The 22,722-nt window shown below is 57.7% G+C and overlaps 2 pseudogenes; both read left to right on the top strand.

Moving 5' to 3' along the window:
- The window catches only part of LOC125318741, a 33,232-nt pseudogene extending 26,595 nt beyond the window's left edge, over nucleotides 1–6,637 (top strand).
- Nucleotides 6,638–20,115: 13,478 nt separating this feature from the next.
- Nucleotides 20,116–21,969, top strand: LOC125318805 (annotated as a pseudogene).
- Nucleotides 21,970–22,722: the final 753 nt, after the last annotated feature.

Here is a 22,722-nt window from a genome sequence, read left to right as displayed (position 1 = left end):
CCTGGCTTGTAACTCATTGGTTGTTTCCCCTTTCACCGGGGTTTTCAAATTGCCTGTAAAACTGAGGAAAAGCCTGAGGGGGGCATCCCATCACATCCCATGGCATCCATCCCTTCCGAGCTTGTTTGGGTTGTGAAACTTCTGACAGTAAACCTGTTAGGAGTCAGACCAGAACAGCCTCTCTCTTCCTTTGTCTCCGAGCTAACGTGAGCCGATCCCTTCAGCTCCTGCCGTGTTCCCTCTGCAAAGAAGCCAGCTAGCCTAGCTCAGCCAGCAGCTCTCTTCCTCATGCCTGAGTTGCTTGTGCTGGACTCTCTTTGACCTGGGGCACGCCAGAGCTCGTGCCTCGAGCACCAAGACTGCATTACACATGTACAATGATTTTCACCCTTTCAACTGGAACAGGCACAACAGAGCCAGCCTGGGCACAGGGAGGGAATTTATTACCAACAAAATCACAGCAGGACAAGGAGAAGGCAAAGAAATCTCTCCAACACCTTCCCCCCACCCAGTGGGGATCACCCGGAACGGGGGTCACCAGGGCTCTGCCCAACGGGGGTCCCTGGGGATCATCCAACGCCGATCCTCCCACGGGGGATGGAGCTGGAGCAGCGCACGAAGCTCTTCCCGCACTCGGGGAACTCGCAGGACTTCCCTTAGTGGAACCTCCATTGGTGTTGGGTCAAGTTAGAGCTCTGTGAGAAGCTCTTCCCACACTCAGGACACTCGTAGGGCCTCTCCCCAGTGTGGGTGCGCCAGTGAAGGGTGAGGTGGGAGTTGCGTTTGAAGCCCATCTTGCAGTCGGGGCAGCGGAAGGGCCTCTCATCCGTGTGAATGCGCTGATGTTCGAGGAGGTGGGAGCTCCTCTGAAACCTCTTCCCACACTCAGAACACTCGTAGGGCCTCTCCCCAGTGTGGGTGCGCTGGTGTACCCTCAGGCTGTAGCTCTGACTGAAGCTCATCCCACATTCCCCACACTCATAAGGCTTTTCCCCAGTGTGGATCCTCTGGTGCCGGATCAGGCTGGAGCTCCACCTGAAGCCCTTCCCACATTCCAAGCACTTGTGGGGCTTCTCCCCGCCCTGAGGCTTCTCCCCCAGCTCAAAGCTCCGCCTGGATCTCTGGCCGCCTTCCTGGCATAGGGGGGCTCTTTCCTCCTTGGATCTCTCTGGGCTGCGTTTGCAGCCCCTCCTCATGTGGCATCTCCAGGGCTTTTCCTCCAGGGCAGCCATCCCAGGAGTTGCATTGGCCCCACCTCCCTCCGCGCCCTTTTTTTTTTTCCCCCTTTTTTAAAATCGTGTTTCATTAACTGTTAATGAGTTAAAGGGTCACCTTTAAAACTCTTCCAGTTTTGCAAAACGCAACCTAAATGTGAACCTCGAAAAACCCATTCTAAAATTCTGCCATCACTAACAGCCACGCACACACATACACAAAAAAACCCCAAAGCAATAAAGATTTTTCTACTTCTTCCCCTAAGGCTAAAACAATTTTTAGTTCACACACCCCTGGCCCAAACCCAGCTGACAATGTCACAGTAGGATTATGAAAAAAAACATTTTAATTGTGTAGTCTTGTCACTGAAACTGTGGGAAGAACAAAAACTCTCCAGTGACCTTTTTAGTGTTAAGGGTCAAGGCATTACTTTATTCTGGCCAGGATGTGCAACAGAAATCATTTCATGCACACAGAGCCCGGGTGTGCAGAGAAAATCATTCCATGGCACACGAGTTTTACTCAATTTTTCCTCAACTTTATGCAGTCTAAACCCATAGAAATCCATAGGTTTAATGTTCATTGGTTCCAAGTTGGGTAGTTCTTAGTATTTGGTTTCCTATTGGCCCCGGATTGCTTGGCCTCTGATGTTAATTAGGTGCACACTCCTTGATTTCCTTCTCAGCCTTTTCCAGAGCAGGGGTCTCCAGCTGTGCCGGGGGCAGTGTCTGGGGTAGCTGTTCCTTGATGTTTGCTGATGGGCGTTGATGTTTTGTTGATGGTCGTTATCTTTTGGGTATCTTTTGGGCTGTTCCCAGTCTGTTGAGATGTTAAGCTCATCTCTGCTGAGTGGTGTAACATCCCTTAACAAACACTTTCAAATTCCTTTCCCCAAGGCAGAGGCAAACCAAGCCTGAGTAGAGAGATAAAATTTTAAAGCAATTCTGAACTTGGTATATTTTCCAGCAATCGAATCCCGCCCAGCCCAGAGTGTGAGTGTAACTGAGAGCCAGAGTGGAATTCTCCCGCTGTCTCGCGCAGCAGCTGTGGCGAGTGCAGGCACAGAAAGCTCTGAAGGTCGCCCGGTGCCAGTGAGGATTGGCCCCCAGTGCCTGGAGATGCCAGAGGAGGTGCCCAGCCAGACTATTTCAGCAGAGGATCTGTGGGCAGCCCCCGGGGCTTCCCCCGCTGTGGAGCCCTGGCTGCTGCTGCAGCCCCTTCTGTGCAGGGTCAGTGGCGGCCTCGCATGGTCCTCCTGCAGCCGGGGAGTGCAAATCCGCGGGGCTTCAGAGAGCTTGAGGCGAGGGTGAGGGGTCCCCCCGTGTTCAGCTGTGCTGGCGGCTGTTTCTGTGCTCGGGGACACTTGGAATGGGCCACGCCCTTGGCCACCAGTGGTGCTTCTTTGCGCTCCTCAGGCAGGACCCGATGTCCTGGTTGGATGTTGTGGGCAGCAAAGTGCCAAGGCAGGGTCTGTGCCAGCCGAGCTTCCTGTGGAAGAGATTTCACAAGAGACAGGATTGTGGCCACAGACTGCTTGAAACAGACATCCCTGATCTCCACCCCCGAGTAGGTCGGGAATTCCCAGGGTGAGGAATGGAAACCTCAATTCCAGGGGAGATAATTGATTATCTGCCCTGGGTCTGGCTCTTCTTCTTGCCAAAGCCAATGGCAGCAGCCGTACCCGTGGCATCTTGGTTTCTCTCAGCAGCTTCAGAAGGTGTTTCTTTATTTCCCCATTCATTCTTTCCACCCGACCTGAGCTCTGGGGTTGCCAGGGTGTTTGGAGGTGCCACTGTGTTCCTAAAGCAGCCAGAACGGCCTGAAGGATCTTTCCTGTAAAATGAGTTCCCCTGTCTGAGTCTATTTTCTGGGAGGGCCAGGGCAGGAGGCTCAGTTAATCTGCTTTTGAAGCCTTGAAACTTGTGCTTTCCTTCTGGTGTCCATGATGGGGTTTCTTGGCTGGCAGGAGAGGAGTGTTGTAGGGAGAGATGCCTGGCTCCAGAAGCGCTGCCTTTAGCAGGGACTCAGTAAGAGGCTGTAACCCCTTCCTTGCCTCCCTTGGAACAGGGTATTGCTTTTAGACACCACTTGTCCTGGATGCTTCAAAGGAATTTGGAGAGGCTCCATATCTGATTTTCCCTATTTCCCTGGGGCTGCCCACACTTCTGGGTTCCCTTCAGCAGAGGCCTTGGCAGACATTTGACACAAAGGTCCAGCAGCATTAGCCTCTGTATCTCCTTTGACAATATGAATTTGCATTCCCACTTCAGCCACCAAATCCCTTCCCAGTAAATTACAATCACAAATAGCAACAAACAGAAATTGATGCATTTCAAACCCATCTCCCACATCTACTAATAGTGGTTGAATAAAACACACCTGCTCATCTTTCCCACTTATTGCCTGAATAATCAAGGAACTTCTTGACAATTTCCCCCCTTAGGTCTCAGATTCGGAGTGGATCGAGAGGCCCCTGTGTCCATCAGGAGCGGCCTCGTCTCGATCCAGAGGCGCCCTGAATGTTCTCAAGGGCTCTGGTGCGGTGGGTCCCTGGTGTGCTGGGAGCTCTGAGAGCCCTGACAATCCATGTCCATCAGGGGTGGACTTGCTGGTGCTGAGGGTGCTGCTGTCTGTGCTTGCAGTGTCCTTGTGGCCTGCAGCTGGAGCCCTGATTCCTTGGCAGGGGCTGTTTGGGTGGGCTCTGCCGTGCCGAGGAGGGCAATGCCTGTGCCAGGTGCTTGTGGCCGCCGCCGTCCCCTGGGTGCTGGGGCCCCCTTGGGCCCTGCGGTTCATCCCTGGGGGGCTGTAGAAACTCTGCCATGGCCTTTGCCTTCACCTTGGCCTTTTGCTCATCCCTTCTTGCATTCCCCTGCTGAGCCTTTCTGGCCAAGTGCTGCAGGGGCTTCTTGTGCCTCTCCTGCAGCCCCCTCAGTGCCTGTGGGTGCTCATCCTCTGACAGCTGCTGAGCTTTCTGCACAATCATTCGTTTCTCCAGTGACCCAAACAAGATCGATGAAAGAAAATCCTGATCCTTCCACATCCCGCAGCCTCCTGGGGGCCGGGGGCCAGTGCCGGCCCTGCCCGGGGGGTGTTGGGGTCAGGCAGTGCCCGGCGCTGAGCCCCGGCTGCCCCACAGCCCCGGCCCGGCCCCGCAGCTCCCCACAGGCCCCCAGCCCGTGCTGCCCTGTCCTGCTGCTCCCCACCACAGAGAAACACCCTGAAATCCTGAACCTTTTTGTTTCCCAGTCCTGGAACGCGGGGATACAAAAGATCTGGATCAGCTGGCAAATTCTGAGGATAAGATGGTGCTGAAAAACATCCCATTCTTCACTTTTTTCTCTTCCTCCTCTTTTCCATCTTCCTTTTCCTTTCTTACCACATAGATTCCTCCTGCTGCTGTTTGCCTTAACCATATTCCTGCACACTCCCTTCAACCAATCCTTTCCCAGCACACCAACACCATCCGTCCCCTGTTGCTGAGACCCCTTCTCGACTTCACTTTTTACCCATGCTGGGTGTCCATGTCCTTAATTACCTCTGGGAGAATGTGCAAACTGCCTCCACATTGTCCCCTTTTGTATAGGACACGATGTCCATGGTTGTGTTGAGGCTTTGTTGTTGTTCTGGAAGTTGAGGAATTGAGCAGGAGCTTGGCTGAGCAGCAGTGTGTGTCAATCAGTGCCATTTTGTGGAGCTGATGGTTTCTGGTGTCACTTGCTTGTGTCCAAGTCGGTGTGGCTGTGTCCGAGCAGATTGAGAGCATGTGTTTGTAGGGAGGCGTTGCTGTTGTTCCTTGGCTGGGGGTGCCCGGTTTTCGGGCCATCCCCCCTGGAGCAGGGTGTCCCCCCTTGGTGCAGGCGCGGCCCTCAGGCAGCGCTCAGCCAATCAGAAGGCGCGGCGCTGGTGAGTCAGCAGTTGCCAGGCAGAGCCGCAGCGCCCGGCGCTCCCCAGCTGGAGCCCCCGTGTGGCCCGGCCTTGGCGCCCCCCGCGAGGGGAATTTGGGGAGGTGGGAGGGGGGGAGCGCCAAGGCCGGGCCGGCCCGTGCTGTGCTGGCAGAAGTGGCTGCGGCGGGGGCCGAGTGCGGGCAGGAGCGGCCGAGAGCCCAGCGCTGCCGCAGCCCGAGCTGCCGCAGCTGCATCCCTGCTGGTGCTGTGGGATGCGAGAGCTCTGGGGGGCAGAGCGAGCCAGGGGTGGGTGCTGGGCCTGGGGGGAGGAGGAGAAAGGCTGGAGGAGCAGGGCTGGAGACCAGAATGGTGAAAGGATGCACGTGGGAGCAGCAGGTGGGATTCAGCAGGAGAAGGAGTTGTGTGAGGAAGAGGAGTGTGAGGAAGAGTAGGGACACAGGAGGAGGAGGAGGAGGAGCAGGAAGAGGAGGCACCGCAAGGTTCCAGCACTCGCTGTATCTGCAGCCTCCCCCAGCCCCAGGAGCATTGCCCCCCCTATCCAGCAGGTGATCAGGGAGGGGGATCCACGATTTTCCCGTGGGTGAATATTGGTGTTTCTGAGGTTTCTTGGGCTCCATGTTGGTGGTTTGGTTTTTTTGTGGGGGCTGAATGTTTATATTTTGGAGGGGGTTTTGTCTGAATCTTGATGTTTTGGGAGTTTTGGGTCTGTGTCTTGATGTTTGTGGTACTTTTGGGCTGAATCTTGGTGTTTTGGAGTTTTTAACAGACACAAGATGCCTGGTGATGGCCTTGGGCAGGAGAAACCACAAGCCGAAGGCGCTCACCCCTTGTTTCTCCCCCCAAACCAGGATTTGTCATTCCCAAGGTGTGGCCGGATGGAGGAGGAGGAAAAGCCCCGGAGATGCCGCACGAGGAGGGGCTGCAAACGCAGCCCAGAGAGATCCAAGGAGGAAAGAGCCCCCCTGTGCCGGGAAGGCGGCCGGAGATCCAGGGGGAGCTCGGAGCTGGGGGAGAAGCCTCAGGGCGGGGAGAAGCCCCACAAGTGCTTGGAATGTGGGAAGGGCTTCAGGTGGAGCTCCAGCCTGATTAAACACCAGAGGATCCACACTGGGGAGAGGCCCTATGAGTGTGGGGAATGTGGGAAGGGCTTTGCCAGCAGCTCCCACCTGATCCGGCACCAGGTGGTCCACACCAGGGAACGGCCCTATGAGTGCTTGAATTGCTGGAAGAGCTTCGGCCAGAGCTCCGAACTGAAGGTACACCAGTGCACCCACACTGGGGAGAGGCCCTACGAGTGTTCTGAGTGTGGGAAGAGGTTTCAGAGGAGCTCCCACCTCCTCGTACATCAGCGCATTCACACGGATGAGAGGCCCTTCCGCTGCCCCGACTGCGGGAAGGGCTTCAAATGCAACTCCAGCCTTACCAAGCACCGGCGCATCCACACCGGGGAGAGGCCCTACGAGTGTCCTGAGTGTGGGAAGAGCTTCTCCAGCAGCTCTCACTTGACCCGACACTAACGGAGGCACCGCTAAGGGAAGCCCTGCGAGTGCCCCGAGTGCGGGAAGAGCTTCGTGCGCTGCTCCAGCTCCATCCCCCGTGGGAGGATCGGCGTTGGATGATCCCCAGTGACCCCCGTTGGGCAGAGCCCTGGTGACCCCCGTTCCGGGTGATCCCCGCTGGGTGGGGGGAAGGTGTTGGAGAGATTTCTTTGCCTTCTCCTTGTGCTGCTGTGATTTGGTTGGTAATAAATTCCCTCCCAGTGCCAAGGCTGGCTCTGTTGTGCCCGTGCCGGTGCTCGGGGCGGGATCTCTCCCGCTCCTTCTCTCAGCTCCTGGGCCTTTCCTGTGCAGTAGCAGAGGGCAGGGACAGAGCGGTTTTGGTGTCTCCCGGCATCCAGGCAGGGCCAGCCCAGCCCCGGGGGTTGTGAGGGGCTTGTGGGGGTCCCCTGTTTTTGGGACATCCCCGCTGGAGGAGGGTGTCCCCCCTTGCTGCAGCCCCAGCCCTCAGGCAGCGCTCAGCCAAGCAGAGAACACCCTCAGCTGGGGCCTCGTTTTTGGGCACACCTGAGGCCCTGGACATCTCCATCCCCATTTTGGGGTGCAGCTGAGCTCCTGGATACCTTCCAGGAGCTCAGTTTTGGGGCTGTATTTGGCTTGCACAGCCTGGTTTTTGGTAGCGGGGTTGGTTCAGAGGTGGCTTCTGAGAGAAGGATCTGGAAGCTTCCTCCATGTCTGGCAGAGCCAATCCCTGGCGGCTCCAGAGATGGAGGTGCCGGATGCAGAGATGCCCCCACAGCCCCTGGGAAGGAGGGAGGGGTGGGGGGAGGGTGTTTTTAAGGGTCTTCTTTTCCTTCTCATTCTCTTGCTCTTATTTTTTCGGTGTCATCAATTTAATTGATATCTCTAATTAGAGCCTGTTGTGCCCGTGCTGGTGTTTGCTGATGGATCTCTCCCGGTCCTTATCCCCACCCAGGAACCCTCGGTTCCATTTTCTCTCCCCTGTGCGGCTGCGGGGGGCAGGGACAGAGTGGCTTTGGTGGGTGCCTGGCACGGGGCCAGCGTCACCCCAGGCCATGGGCACCCCTGAGATCCCGCGTCCCTGGGGACACATTTCTGGGCACAGCTGAGCTCCCACCTGCCCAGCACCTCGAGGTTCCCCCTCCAAAAAACTCCACCGCGAGGCTGCAGCGTCCCTAAAGCCCCTCAGCCAATCAAAATCATGGCCAGCACTGGCCATGGGGCGAGTGGTGGCAGCTGGGGCCGTACTGGTGGCACTGGTGGTGCTGGGAGCCCCCCTGGCTGCGGGCACGGAGCTCTCGGGTGAGCGGGGGGGGGGGCGGGACGTGATGGGAAAGGGGGGGAGAAGGGGAAGAAGGGGTGATGGGACCCCTAAAATGAGTGAGAGGTGGAGGGGACCCTCAAAGGAAGAGCAGGAGGGGGCTGAAGAGTGGGGGAGAAATGGGTGGGAGGGGGTGGGAAGGTGGGGAAAAGTGGAGGATGGGACCCTAAAAGTGAGCGGGAGTGGGCTGGGGATTGGGGGATTGTGGGGGAAAGGGTGGAAAGGGTGAAAAGGGGGGAATGGGACTCCAAAACTCCTCTGGGGAGCGGCTGGAAATGGCGGGGGAGGGGATGTGAAATAGGGAGAAGGGTGGAAAAGAGGAAGTGGGAGCACGGGCAGGAGGGTCCCATGGCGGCCGTGGGGCACAGGGGGTGCGGAGCGGGGATCCGGGGTGGCTCCCGGAGCTCTGGGCGTGCTGGGGGCTGCAGGGGGGCACCCCCTGAGCTGTGTCCCGCACACACAGGGGTGTTCCAGGGGATGATGAAGTCCGAGTGTCACTTCATGAAGGGCAGCGAGCGGGTGAGGTTGGTGCAGAGGAGCATCTGACACCGGGAGCAGCAACTGCACTCGCCAGCGATGTGGGGCTGTTGGTGGGGGACACCCCGTGTGGGGAGAAACAGGCGCAGTGCTGGAACAGCCATGCAGCAAGAGTGGGGTACAAAGGGGCTCTGGCGGACAGGCTCTGCCGGCACAACCGCGAGATCGTTGCCCCGTTGCTGGCGGAGCGCAGAGGTGCAGAACGTCGGGCAGAGCGAGTCCCCTCGGGCCCTGCCCTGGGGATGAGCCTGGAGCCCCTCAGCCCCCCTGGAGCCCATCCCCGGGGCCTCTTGTCCTCCCAGGTTCCCCTGAGATCTCCCAGTCTCTCCCAGTCCCTCCCAGTCCTTCCCAGTGTCTCCCAGTGCTCCCGCGCGTGTCCATCCCAGCCGTGCGTGGCGCTGGCGCCCCTCAGCCAATCAGAGCGCGTCTCTCTGATGACTCATCAGTTGCCAGGCAGACCCGCAGCGCCGACTGCCCCGTGCTGGACTCGGCCTCCCAGTGCCGCGCGCTCCGTTCCCAGTCGCTCCCAGTGCCCTCCCAGTGCCTCCCCAGTGCCCTCAATCCACTCCCCTCTCACGAGGGCAGCTCACTTCTCTCAGAACACTCCAACCCAAAGCTGTCTATGCTTCTAGGCCGATCTCTTGTCCTGTTTCTCGGTGTTGGGCATTCCATCAAGAGCCACCCTTCTTTTTAGCCTGGGCAAAGGAGCTGAGAGAGGGTTTGGGGGATCCTCGGAAGGCAGAGAGCAACTGGGATGGGGTGTGTGGAGTCCTGGAGGAGATGAGAGTGGGTTTGGCATGTGCTGAAAGGTTTAACAGTGTTCTGGACAGATTTGGGACGAAAAAAAGAGGGGTTTGGCGGGTCCTGATGGCTCTCTGGGGGGTTTTATTAGGCGGTCCTGACCCCTGCGGACCCCCCAGAGATGCCAGCGGACACTGCCCGCAGCAAGATTCTGACGGGGATCGGGGACGTCGTGTTGGGCTTCATCTTCCTGGCGCTGGGGCTCGGCTTTCACTTGCTCGAGGAGGTGACGGGGGGTCCTGGGGATCGCATCCCCCCTCCCCCAGAGCGTGTGTGCCCCCCCGGGCCCCCAGCCCGGTGTCACCCCCTTTGCTCTGCCCACAGAGCTCCTGAGCCGCCGGCGGCCGCAGCCCCTCCCCCGTGGCCTCGGGCCCGGCCGGGACCCCCCGCTCCGTCCCCGCGCTGATTTTGGGGGGGTCGTGTGTCCCCCCCAGCCCCGCTGTCACTCTGCCCCCACCCGGCTGCTCCCAGCGTTCCCAGGAAGGCTTCCCAGTTCACCCCAGTCCCGTTTACTGGGGGCAGTGGGAGCGACTCTGGGGAACCCCGCGGGGGGGCGAGATTGGGGGGCAAAACCGGCCCTGGGATGGATCAGGAATGGGGACCCCCGTGTGTCCCCCCCGTGTCACCCCGCTCTGGCTGCTGGGAGCCCCCGGCTGCGGGTGAGGAGCTCTTGGGTGAGTGGGGAGGGGCGCGGGGACGATGGGAAAGGTGTCTGAGAGGGGGATAAGGGCCGGGGGGACAGCGGGAAAGGGCTTCCCATGAGAGTCCCTTCGTGTCCCCATCACTTGATCTCTTGAGCATTTCCCTGGGGCTCTCGGGGGAGCAGAATCTCACAGGGGGGGTCCCCAAACCCCTGTCCCTCCCTGGGGGTCTCATGGGGGGTTCCTCCCCACCCAGCAGCTGGTGCTGAGGCAGCCGTGGGGCAGAGAGGGGTGGGAAAGGGGTGTCCAGGGGGGGCCCTTGAGCTCCCAACCTGCTGTGGGGTGCTGGGGGCTGCTGGAGGGGGGCACCCCCTGACCTGTCTCGCACACAGGTGTGTTCCATTCCTGGGGAAAAGCCCACTGGCACTTCCTTGATGACAACAACTGGGTGAAGTTCATGGACAGGAACATCTACAACTGGGAGCAATTTGGGCACAGAGGATACCCCAAAATTTGGAGGTGGGATGGAGTTGTTTTGAGGTGGAATTGAGCTGTTTGCAGTGGGATGGAGTCGCTTTGAGGCGCCTTTGATCCCTCTCGGCTTTTGGGGTGCAGAGCTGTGAGGGACTGAAATGTTCCGGGTTAGTGGCTCAAACCATTGGCCACCAGCAACAGCAGTGGGGCCTTTGCTGGCCGTGGGCACAGGGAGCGCCCGGGGGCACAGGGGGGAACACCCAGCCCGGAGGGGACGAGCCGGGCCTGGAGCCAGGGAAGGGCAGAGGCCGATGGGAAGCAGATCCGGCCAGGTGGGACAGGGCTTTGGAGCAGGGCAGCGCCCTCCCTTACACAGCTGGCCCAGCTCTGGGAACCCGCCCGGGGCAGGCCCGGGACATGCACACAGAGGGCTGGAGGTTTCCATCCCTTCGCATGGGCCATGCCCGGCTCAGCTGCGCTGCCGGGAGGGGCAGGGCCATGTCTTAGAAGGGGCCATAAACCATCAGAGCCCCCAAAGTGCCCCGGGATCCACAGTGTGACATCGGACACTGCAAAACTCCCCCGGGGGAGGTGCCTGGGTGTTCACCCAAACCTGAACCTGTGTTAACCCACGGAACTTGGAGTTTCCGGGGCTTCCCCAGCCCCCACGGGATCCAGCCTGGGACCATCACTTACACCAAGGACAGGGACGTTGGAACAACCCAAACCAAAAGTTTTGTTGCTGATCCAGGGCTGCTGACTCTGTATCCTTCTACTCTCGTACTTCCTTTGCCCTTATACATTTCCTGAGTGTTACTTTTATGCTTTTAATATTACTGGAGATGGTAACCAAAAGGGCTCCAACCCCCCCCCAAACACAGCAACCAAACTGTTCTGAAATAAACCCTACAGAGATATATTTATAAACACAGATCTTTCACTGTTGTTTCACTCTAATCTGCCCCAGGGAGCCATGAACCAGACCCTGGGTTACCCTCGCCTTCAGGGGCGGGGCGGAACAGGAGCCGGACACGGGGGAAGCTTCTGGAAGCTGCTCAAGGAAGCCACCCCTGGAGGCCCCCTATTTCCGAAGCCTGACCATGCAAACCCAGGACACTGGATCCAAACATGGATCACTCAGACGGGGGGCACCAGGGCTCTGCCTGTCGTGGTTTGACGCAGCTGAGCGTCAAGCACACGAAATCTGTTATTTTTCATAAGGGGAAAATAAGAAAATATTGAGGAAAACTAGAGAGCTGCGAGGCAAAACAGGTTCAAACTTAAACAGTTGCTGTACAAAGAAAAAGTTTATTACTAACAGAATTAAAAGTAAAAAGAAATAACAAGAAATTCAAGCAAACCTCCCCTCTCTTCCAGCACTTCCCTCCTTTTACCCAACTCGCACAAAGGAAGCAGAACATGGGATTTCGGTCAGTGTTGCAGTTCTTGAAAAGTCTCTTTGTTATGCTTAAGGAAAAAAGGGTTTTCTTCTGCATCACGTGGTTCCCAAAGTGCCACCAACAGCAGACCCACCCAGAAAGAAACAATCTGCTGTGGTGTAAAACATCTCTGCCCTGAAAAATCTCACAGTTCCTTCACACTGCCAGACATGGGCCATCACATGGGGTTATTAAGCTTTTTAAGGATGAGTTACTCTGGCCTGAACACAAAGGCTTTCTTCACCACAAGTCTCTAAAAGCCTCTCACTTCTGGCATGGCCCCTCTTCACGATTTTCACGGGCCACGCGTGAATTCTCCATCCCGCCATGTACTCCAAATGGATCAAAGAGACAAACAGTTTGTGATATTACAGTTTCTTACCACGGCCTGCAGGAAGGTTTTTCAGCTGCGCGCGAGAATCGTGGCACCGCCCTCTTTTCTCCCGTCGCCATTTCCAGCTCCGTCCCACAGGACTCACTTTCTCTTCTCTCTGACTCCGAAGCCGCCACGTTGAAGAGTGTTCTTGTTCGGGCTTTACGGTGGAGAAAGCCTCGCTCCCTTTGTGCTGCTGGCTGCGTGGTGTCCTCTTCAGTTCAGCGCGGAGTGTGCTGGCTGCAGACAGGAGGCTCCGCCGGCTCCCGCTGGCTCCGCCGGCTCCGCGTGGAGAGGAGAGGGACCCGCCGGTCCCAGGGAGCCGCGCCGGATGGGTTTAGCTGTGAGCAGTCCATGGCTGGCTTTAGCTGCCTGCGGCTCTGGGACAGTTCCCCCCCAGCAGTGACACAGGCTCTGTGCCGCGGCGTTGGGAAAGGAGGGGGTGCAGGGGCCCTGGCCCGGCGGGGCCTGGAGGATCCAAGGCCGCCCCACCTTCCGGCAGGAGAGCTGGTACGAAAGGAATTCCTGCGTTTCCGTGTGGTTTAAATGTGTAAATTGTGAGAAGCATCATTAGTCTAAAAGACTGTCCATCAACTCAGGGTCAACCCACTCCACCAGCTCTGCTGGAAGTGGGCAAGGGCACCAGAAACCCCAAGGCCCAGCCAGTGCTGCTTCTGGAGGTGCTGGGAGCGGCCAGGGAGGCAGCCCCAAACTGAGGGATAGGAAGGTCTCTTCCGGCCTGGATGAATCCGGGACTCGGGGATCACCCCGGGCCAGGTGCAGCACCTGGCACTTGGCCTTGTGAGGCCTCGTAAGGTTCTCGTTGTGCCACTTCTCAAGCTTGCCCAGGTCCCTGTGCACAGCCAAATCCTGCCATGGTGCCCCTGCCACGCTCAGCTGCCCATCCCCTGCAAACGTGCTGAGGGGGAGCTCGAGCCCCTGCCTGTGTCATTGGGGACGCCACTAAAGAGCCCCAGGGCCAAGGCAGAGCCCTGAGGGACACCCCTCGTCCCCGGCCTGCAGCTGCACATGGAGCCAATGCCCCCAAGTCCCTGGCTGCGGCCATCTGGCCAATGGCTCGTGCCCTGAGTAGCCCACCCGCCAAAGCCAGTGTGTGGAGATTGGGCTGTTGAGCGGGACTGTGGCCAAAGCCTCACAGAGGCCAAGGGCTACAAGTGCCCAAGTCCAGGGCCTGCTCAGTGCTACTTCCAGCAGGCTCGGCTGCTGAAGGGGCACCGGCTACGGCCCTTTGTGACACAGGCGCGTGGTGTCAGGGCCCTTGGCCATGCGGAACATGGGGGTGCCCAGAGACCCTTGTGACATCAGAGAGCCCCGCCCTGGCCGAGGGTATCTAAGGGGCGCAGAACCTTGGAGTGCCCCGTCTGCTGAGAGCCACTGTCGCAGAAGGAAGCAGCTCCCGCAATCCTTCTGTGCTACAGGACCTCAGAGATGGAAGAGGACAAGGCAAACCCCAGCTCCTCCCAGACACCCACCCCTGTGCCCAGCGAGCTGCAAGACCAGACCCTCAGCTGGCACTTGGTGGGGGCAGAGAGTGCCTCAGTCAGGCCACAGACAGACACTGAAGAGGAGCAGGGGCCCTTTGTCATCAAGGAGGCAGAGAGGAAACCTGGCATGGATGAGGAGCCTTGCCAGGGGAGAGACACTCGGCCCCAAGAGATTCGCCTGTGGGAAGAGGCAACAGGCCGTGAGTTGTCCCAGTGGGTACCAGCAGTGCCAGTGCAGGAAGTGTCCCTGTGCGGAGTGTGGAGTCACCAAGGGCTGAACCCGTGGAAGATGGGTGTGAGTGTGCAGTGGGGAGACGGGGCACAGCAACAGCTCTACCAGAGGGAACAAAGAGTGAAAGTCCAGGAGCTGCCTCAAGGGGAAGAAGAGGGGAATGACCCAAAGCTGTCCCAGCAGGGCGAAGGAAGGGTGAGGGGCCAGGAGGCAGACAGGGGGTCACTCCTGGCAGAGAAAGGGAGCGAGGAGGGCACCTCAGCTGGAGACAATGAAGACTGCCAATACCACACCCAGCTTGAGCTGTCCCAAGAGTGCCAAGGTGCGGCAAAGCCAGAGCTGTCCCAAGGAGAGGTCAGCAGCTCCCAAGACCCCTCTGACGGGGATAACGGCATCGAGCCAGAGCCGTGCCACGCAGAGCTCAATGAGGGGGAAGAGTACATCTACCGAGAGGTTTGCATAGAGGAAGATGGCAGCGACAGAGACCTCACACAGAGCACCTGGCAATACACGTGCATCTTCAGCTTCGGGGTCCCGCCCTCGCTGCCGAAGGACGCCGCCTGGGACGGACTCAGCGTCCTCGAGCTGCGCGAAGAAGGCGGGCGCCGAAGCCTGGCAGCTCTTGCGGCAGACGGGCTCCCGGCGCCCGTCCCTCGGGAGGCCTGGGCCGAGCGCCCGGCACGGGAGCCGCTCTGGGCCTCGCTTCCCCCCGTGCGAGGCCGAGCCGCCACGGGACCCGCAGCTTCTCCTGTGCTGGCCTGGCAGGAGCCGGGGCCTGCCCCGCACAGCCCCCGCGGCCCCTCGGCTGCCCAGCCGGCTGCCCCCAGCAAGCGGCCCGGCCGCCTCAGGCGGGCGCTGCGGGCGCTGCGGGCGCTGTTCCGCTGCCGCTGCCTGGCGCCGCGGACGCGGGAGTAGCGCCCGCCCGGCCCGGGGCTGCCGATGGCGGCCGGGCCGGGGCCTGCGCGGGCCCCCGGGAGCCGCACGGGCGGCCTCGGCCTGGCCGGGCCCCGCAGCCTGAGCTGCCCCGGCTGCTTTGGGCCGTGCCGGGGGCGTCTCCCCGACGCCCAAAGTCACCGGCGTGGCCGGCCCCAAACAGCGCCCGTGGAGCGCGCTCGGTGCCGGCGCGCTCGGCGGGGAAGCCCAGAGAGTCACCGAGGTGCCCAGAGACCCTGCCGGGCACCCGGTGCCACTGGCACCCGGGCAGCGCCAGCGTCGCCCCGAAACCACGTCCCCAAGGGCCACATCTGCACAGCTCCTGAACGCTGCAGAGACAAGGACTCCACCACTGCCCTGGGCAACTTCTTCCAGTGCCTCACGCCTCTGCCAAGGAAAAACTGCTTCAGATCTTGAATCTGAACCTCCCCTGGTGGCATCAAAGGCCACGGACATGACTGCAGGACTTTGACTCAACAAGTGGAAGCTGACTTTAAGAAATAGTAATAGTTTAAAAAAAAACCCCAGAAATTAAAAAAACCCTCCTCATACAGGAAAAAAGAATAGGAATAGGAATAGGAATAGGAATAGGAATAGGAATATTGTGATGATGAAGAAATAGCAGTAGTAAATAGGAGGAAGAAGAAAAAGGAATAGAATATTAATAAAAATAGTAAGTTGAATAAGAATAAGAAGAGCATAGGAATAAGAAGAAGAAGAGGAAGAAGAAATAGTAGTAAGCAATAAGAATATGAAAAAGAAAAGAATAAGCATAACAAGTGAATAAGATTAATTAGAATAGGAAGAATATGATGAAGAAAAAACAGTAGTAGTAAATAAGAAGAAAAATTAAAATAGGAATAAGAAGAATAAGAGTAAGACAAAAAAGAAGAAGAAGCAGGAGTAGTAGAAGTAATTAAAAAGAAGAAGGCAAAGAAGAAGAAGACTTAGATGAAGAAGAAGGAAATAGTAATAATAATAAGAAGAATATCAAATTAAAATACACATCCACACATCCTCTAGAATCCCATCCCTCCCATTTGTTGTTACAATAAAATGCATGTCCAATAAAATCCGTTTGTTGTCCTCATATGGTCTCACTTGCACCTTCCCTGGGGCACAGGCGTCTCTCCCTCTTGGCATCCTAACCCATGGGCAGGGTCCCTTCCAGCCACAAGCATGCCAGGATTCTGTCAGGGACTCCCTTCCCTTCTTCCCTCTGCTTCCAGCTGGAAAATGTGCAGCAAAGCAGCCTTTGCTGTCTGCTCTGGGAGCCCTCCCAGCTGCTGGACCTTGTCCCCTGGCCCTGCACAGCTCCCTTGGGAGGCACGGCAGGACCAGCAGCATGGGAGCCTTGGGAATGCCCCTCTGGGATCCATGGCACACACTGCAATGAGCTGGAATTCCAGTTCCCAGTGAGGAAAAGATGTTCCTGCCCTTCAAGGCAAAGCTCTGAAGGGGCTGAAACCCAAGTGGAGCAAGATCTTACAGTGACATTTCACTGCCAGCCTCCATAACTTCATCCAGGGCTGCTTTAGCTCCTGGATTGGGGAAAAAAAACCATCAGGGGAGGGTCTTTGGCTGGGAGCTGCCCTGGGCAAAGGGAGACACTGGGAGGGAAAAAGAGCAGGCAAAGGAAGGCAGGAGAGAAAGGAGGACCCGGCCAAGAGCATCACTCCGTATCTCTGAGGGAAGGGGAAACCTTTTGTTGTATGGAAACCAACAAAAACTCGGAGTATCTCTGCCAGGCCATTGAAGGCCTCTCCTGCCCCACTCTCCCCAAGCAAAGTGCCCCTCCTTGCCCATCCTCGCAGCACTGTCCTCATGCCCTTCTGCTCGTTGTGGATGATGGGGCAGAGGGTTTGTTCCAGGGCATCCTGCAAGCACCAGGCAGGACAGTTCCACCAGGATGGGAACCCAGCTCAGGGCTGAGGGACTCAGAAAATCTAAACACCAACACAACACCAACAGGGCACATTTGTCACTTTTGCTACAAAAGGCAGCACTGAAAATGATGGGTAATGAGAGCCTCCTAATTACCCCAATCCCTTCTCCATTTTAAACTTTCTCTGAAATAACCAGAATAGCTCTTCAAATTCCTTCATCTTTGTCAGTCCCAGATCTTTGGAGAGCAGACTGGGGAAGAGAGCACAACATCGGCATGTTGGTAATCAGACATGGCTTGTTGTCCATTTCTCCTTACTCAATTACAGCAGATATTGGGAATAACCAGCTGTCCTGAGGAATTTTTCCTGCAGCAAATTATTTTCCTGTCATGGTCCATCTGTAATTCTATCACTTTATTACTTATTAAATGACTTATTATTTATTAAAGCACCAATATAAATACAGTACAGCGCCTTGCAATTACTCCCCCTTATATTTATAAACCTCAAAGTCTTCCAGGTCTTAACAACATCTTTCTTCTATTCTTACTCTTTGGGTGCATCAAAAGACTCCTACTGACAGCAGTAGAGAAAACCTTCTCGTTAAAGAGTACCAGTGGTACAAGATCTACCCAGGCAGCCGTAGCCGTGGCTACCAGAGAAGCATCTTGCTGGGATGATACCCAAAGCCCCCCAGTTTAAGGTTTAATTTTCCTTTATTTTTTTAAACAAAAACGGGGGAGATGTTGCTGTGCACCTTCCCCCCCGTACTTGGTCTGTCCCTGATCATTTAATTTTCAATCAGTTTGTAGTTTCCCCTCCCCTTGCTGCATTGTATACACCTTGCCTTAGCTGCCAATCCTTGATGTACACCACCCCTTTCCCCTCCCCCTTCTAGAAAGTTCTTCCCCCCCTCGATACCCCCTTGGTCTCTTTGAATTTCTCCCCTCCCCTTGTTTTCCCTCATTGGCTAATTGTATGTCACTCCACCTGTGAACCCTCCCCTTCTCCTTCCCCACTGGTCCTGAGATTGTTGCTGCCCTTTGTCCAACCCTCCTTTAAAAAGCTGTGCAACCCCTTTTCTGGGGTCTTCGGTCCCTGGTCCCCCTGAGGACAACAAAGCCCTGGATACTCTACTGGAGTCCCCTCCTTCCTTCTTGCCTCTGCCTGCGAGTGCAAACCATTCAGCACCCTGAGAGCTTTGCCTCTTGCGGCGAGACCAGCTTCATCTTGGTCTTCGGAGCGCATCAGACCCGTCACTGCGAGTGACCGGGCAGCTCCAGCAGCGACAGTTATGTACTTGGAATCGCCGTGCTTATGCTCAGTGGCAAAAGCACAAACCCAGAAGCAAGGCAGAAAAGGGTACTTACTTTCAAGACATGCGAGATTTGTAAAGAATTACAAATGACCAAAGAAAAAGGGGGGATTGAGAAACGGGTGATCAGTTCTTAATTCGTGTAAGCACAGTTAACTATTGGGAGACAGCAAATGTTAATCACAAAACCGGAGAAGCAGGATTCGCCCTAATCTTGTCAAGATAAGAGGAACAAGAATCTGTTTGAAACCAGCACAGAAACTGCTGAGTCACCCCACAAAGGACTGCCCGTGCTCCAGAAAGAAAGGTGAAAAGTGCATTGTGATGAAGAGTACGGATCTTCATTGGAAAGACCCGAGAGGAAGAAGAGGAGCCTTCCTCAGTGCGACCACCAGGACACACCACTCATGTGCGACACATATGCTAATGATATTAATGACTTCCAAGAACTGATTTGTATAACCACCCCTATCCCAAAGAATGTGATGAATATTCATGAATTTTGCCCATAATATTGTGTTGTAGGAAGTGCCGTGTGTGTGTGTGTGTGTGTGTGTGTGTGTGTGTGTTTTTGGAGGAGAGATCCCCCACGTATCCGGCGCTGAATAAAGCAAATACCCACTTCTCTGACTGTCTCTGAAGTGCCTCTTGGTCCAGTTTGGGTGATTCAGGATCCCAAAAAGCTGCCAGGGATCCCAAAATCTCCAAAATCCTGTCAGGGATCCCAAAAACCCCATCAGGAACACCCCCAAACCTGCTGGGACATGTCTCGCATGGTGGCCAGGACTGCAGACCCCAAAATCCTGAAAGGGATCCTAAAAACCCCATCAGGGATCCCCTGGCACAGGTCCCGCATGCAACCCCAAAAACCCCCAAAAATTCATCAGGGGGTCCCATAAAGCCCTCAGGAACACCCCAGGAACCCCAAAACCTGGCTGCGACAGGTTCTGCGTGGTGGCCAGAACTGCGGACCCCAAAATCCCATCAGGGACACCCCAAAATCCTGTCGGGGACCCCCTCCCGTGTTGGGGACAGTCCTGGGGTGTCCCCCCATCCCCTCCCGGTTTGTCCCTTGTCCCCCTCCCGTGCTGGGGACAATCCGGGGGTGTCCCCCCCATCCCCTCCCGGTGCATCCCGTGTCCCCTCCCGCCTTGGGGACATTTGGGGACACCCCCGTCACCCAGGTAGCCGCACGGCCACGTCCCGGCCGATGCCCGAGGAGCAGCGGTGACAGGGACAGTGCGCGCCGGGGGGGCGGCCATGGCTGTCACCCCCCCACCCCGGGCAAAGGCGCTCACGTGGCACCGGGACCGGGATCAGGATCGGGATCGGGGTCAGGATCAGGGTCAGCCACCCCCGGGATCGGGGTCAGCCACCCCCGGGATCGGGATTGAGGTCAGGATTGGGGTCCGAACCGTGGTCAGGATCGGGATCAGCCGCCCCCGGAATCGGGATCGGGGTCAGCCACTCCCGGGATCGGAATCGGGATCGGGACCGGGATTAGGATGGGGGTCCGCGCCCCCGGGACGGGGGGAGATCTGGGGACACTCTTGGAGACAGCACAAAGTGGGGGGGGAGCTCGGGGGGCGGCCCCCTCTCCTGGGGACCCTAAATCCCCCTCTCCCCACCCCAGGGGACGCTGGGGACCCCAAAACTTCCCCTCCTCGAGTGGCCAGAGCGAGCTCTGCGCTCCGGGACCGGACACTCCCTGGACCGGGCTCCGCGCTCCGGGACCGGACACCGGACACTCCCTGGACCGGGCTCCGCGCTCCGGGACCGGACACCGGACACCACGTCCAACACCTAAATGCGGACGGGCCTTCTTATTTGCATAACCCCGCCCACCAGACCGACAAACCACTGGGCAATACCAGCGTAATTTGCATGACCACGCCCACAAGCCCACACGCCACACCGAGCAGGGCCCACCTATTTTACATAACCACGCCCATCGCCTGCAAACGCACGGCGGGAAACGTTCCGCTATTTCCATAACCACGCCCACCCACGCCCACCAATCACACCGCGGTATTCCCCTTGCATTTTGCATAACCCCGCCCTCATCCTGGCCACGCCCAGCACCGGCTGCAGCCGCCGCCAGTCGCTGTTGCCTCCCAGTGCTCCCAGTAAGTGCCGTACTGGGAGGGATCGTGCTCCCAGTTCCTTCCCGGTGCTCTCAGTATCGGTCCCAGTGCCGCGCGGGGCGGGGCCGCTTTGGGAACCCCCCCAGGGCACAGCGCGGCTGCTTTGGGGTGTCGGAACCTGCCCGGGCCGGGGCGGGAGCGGAGGAGCAGCGGGAGGAAGAGGAGGGAGAGAGGAGGAGGAGGAAGAGGAGGAAGAGGAGGAGCAGGAAAAGGAGGAGGAGGAAGAGGAGGAGCAGCAGCAGAAGCGCGCGGTTCCCCCGCCCGCCCGCTGAGGCCGCAGCTCCCCCGGCTCCGGCAGCATCGCCCCCCCGCATCTCGAGGTGAGCGGGGAGGGGGAGCTCGCCCCAAATCCATCGGGGGTCTCCGGGAGGGTTTTTTGCGGGGCAGGCGATGTTCGGAGCTTGCAGGAGCCCAAAGCTGAGCCGCAAATGGCCCTTGGGAGGGGGTGTGGGGGCGATATCGGTTTTGGGGATCCCCGGGAGAGCCGGGGGGGAACGCGAGAGCCCCGGAGTAGGGAGAGCGGAGGGGGGCGATTCCGGAGCCGGGGGACCCCCTGCAGCCTGGAGGGGTGGGGGAGGCTGGAGATGAGTGGGGTCCGGGCCCCTCGACACTGAAAGGAGCGGCGACTTCTCGAGCTGGGCTCGGGCAGCGGAACCACCAAACCCAAGGCGCTCAGGCCTTGTTTTCCCCCAGAGCAGGATTTCCCATTGCCAAGCCGTGGCCGGATGGAGGAGGAGGAGGCCGCGAAGAAGAGGAAGATGCCCCGGGAGCCCCAGGCAGGTGAGGAGGAAGTCAGTGCCCCTTTCCCTTCTCTCCTGCTCCATCTCCCAGCCCAGCATCGCCCCCGGCTGCAGGACAACCCCGCTGCCGACGCCGTCCTGCCGGGGACGGACTGGGGGGATCTCCTTCCCCTTCCCTGTGGCACGGAGGCAAATGCCATCCTGTGCTTGTCCTTCCTCCCCAGACAGGGAGCTGAGCACGGAGCGCAGAGAGAACAAATCCCCGTGGCAGAAGCTGGTGGGAGAGGCCGTTTTGAGTGGCTCCACGGGGCAGGAATCTAAGGGGGAGGAAGAGCCCCAGAGATGCTGCACAAGGAGGGGCTGCAAACACAGCCCAAGGAGGTCCAAGGAGGAAGGCGGCCGGAGATCCAGCCAGAGCTTGGAGCTGGGGGTCCATGAACAGCTTCACAGTGGGGAGAAGCCCCACAAGTGCTCAAAATGTGGGAAGGGCTTCAGGTGGAAGTCCAGACTGATTGTCCACCAGAGAATCCACACCGGAGAGAGGCCCTACGAGTGTGGGGAGTGTGGGAAGAGCTTCAGAGACAGCTCCAGTCTGATCTGCCACTGGAAAATCCACACAGGGGAGAGGCCCTACGAGTGTGGAGAGTGTGGGCAGAGCTTCAGCCAGAGCTTTAACCTGATTGTCCACCAGAGAAGCCACACAGGGGAGAGGCCCTACGAGTGTGGGGAGTGTGGGAAGAGGTTTCCAAGGAGCTGCAGTCTCCTCAAACATGAGCAGAGTCACACGGATGAGAGGCCCTTCCGCTGCCCCGACTGTGGGAAGGGCTTCCAGCGCAACTCCACCCTCATCATCCACCGGCGCATCCACACCGGGGAGAGGCCCTACGAGTGTCCCCAGTGTAGGAAGAGCTTCTCACAGAGCTCTAACTTGACCCAACACCAACGGAGGCACCACTAAGGGAAGCCCTGCGAGTGTCCCGAGTGCGGGAAGAGCTTCGTGTGCTGCTCCAGCTCCATCCCCCGTGGGAGGATTGGCGTTGGATGATCCCCAGTGACCCCCGTTGCGCAGAGCCCCAGAGCTCCGTGGTGCTGGTGATCTGTGTGGGAGGACACCAGGCTGGGGGGCTCCGCCTCTTCCTGGCTCCCCGTGGCCTTGATTTTCTTTTCATTTGTCCTTTCAAAACACCCAAACCCGGGGTAAAAATAAAGATGTTGAACTAAGACATGGATGGGGACCTGGGGGGATCTTCCAGGGGATATGGGGGATGCTGGCTTCAAGGGAGTTGAGGGTTCCTGGTGATTCATTAAATCTCGATATCCATGGACAAAGACCCTCTAACTAATTAAAGTTAGAAAGTGGTATGTTTATTCAGGCACCAGCGGGGGGGCATGGGAGTAGCCTCCTAAAGACATGCCAGCCAAGTACAAGGTTTCTCGTTCTCTATTTATTACTCAAAGTTTTACATCTTCTGCATATGTATGACCCCAGCACCTCCCATCCTCCGCTTTGTATTAAAATGAGATCATTGGTCTTTCACGCATGCGCAGTTTCTCTCTTGAATTGGGTTGGTGGTCTCGAATTGGGTCAGTGGTCCTGAAAGAGGAAGTCAGGAATGTCTTCCTCACAGTGACCTTTTTACCTCCTTGCTGTTGACAGGCCTTCGTGACCTCTTGGCGCAGCCCAAGATCTCCTACTTTTGATTAATTATTACGAAACCCAGGTGCTGTTCTTGGTTCTATTAGT

The sequence above is a fragment of the Corvus hawaiiensis genome, chromosome 31 (genome assembly GCF_020740725.1).
Source record: "Corvus hawaiiensis isolate bCorHaw1 chromosome 31, bCorHaw1.pri.cur, whole genome shotgun sequence".
Taxonomy (NCBI): domain Eukaryota; kingdom Metazoa; phylum Chordata; class Aves; order Passeriformes; family Corvidae; genus Corvus; species Corvus hawaiiensis.
This window is presented reverse-complemented; position numbering and strand designations above follow the sequence as displayed.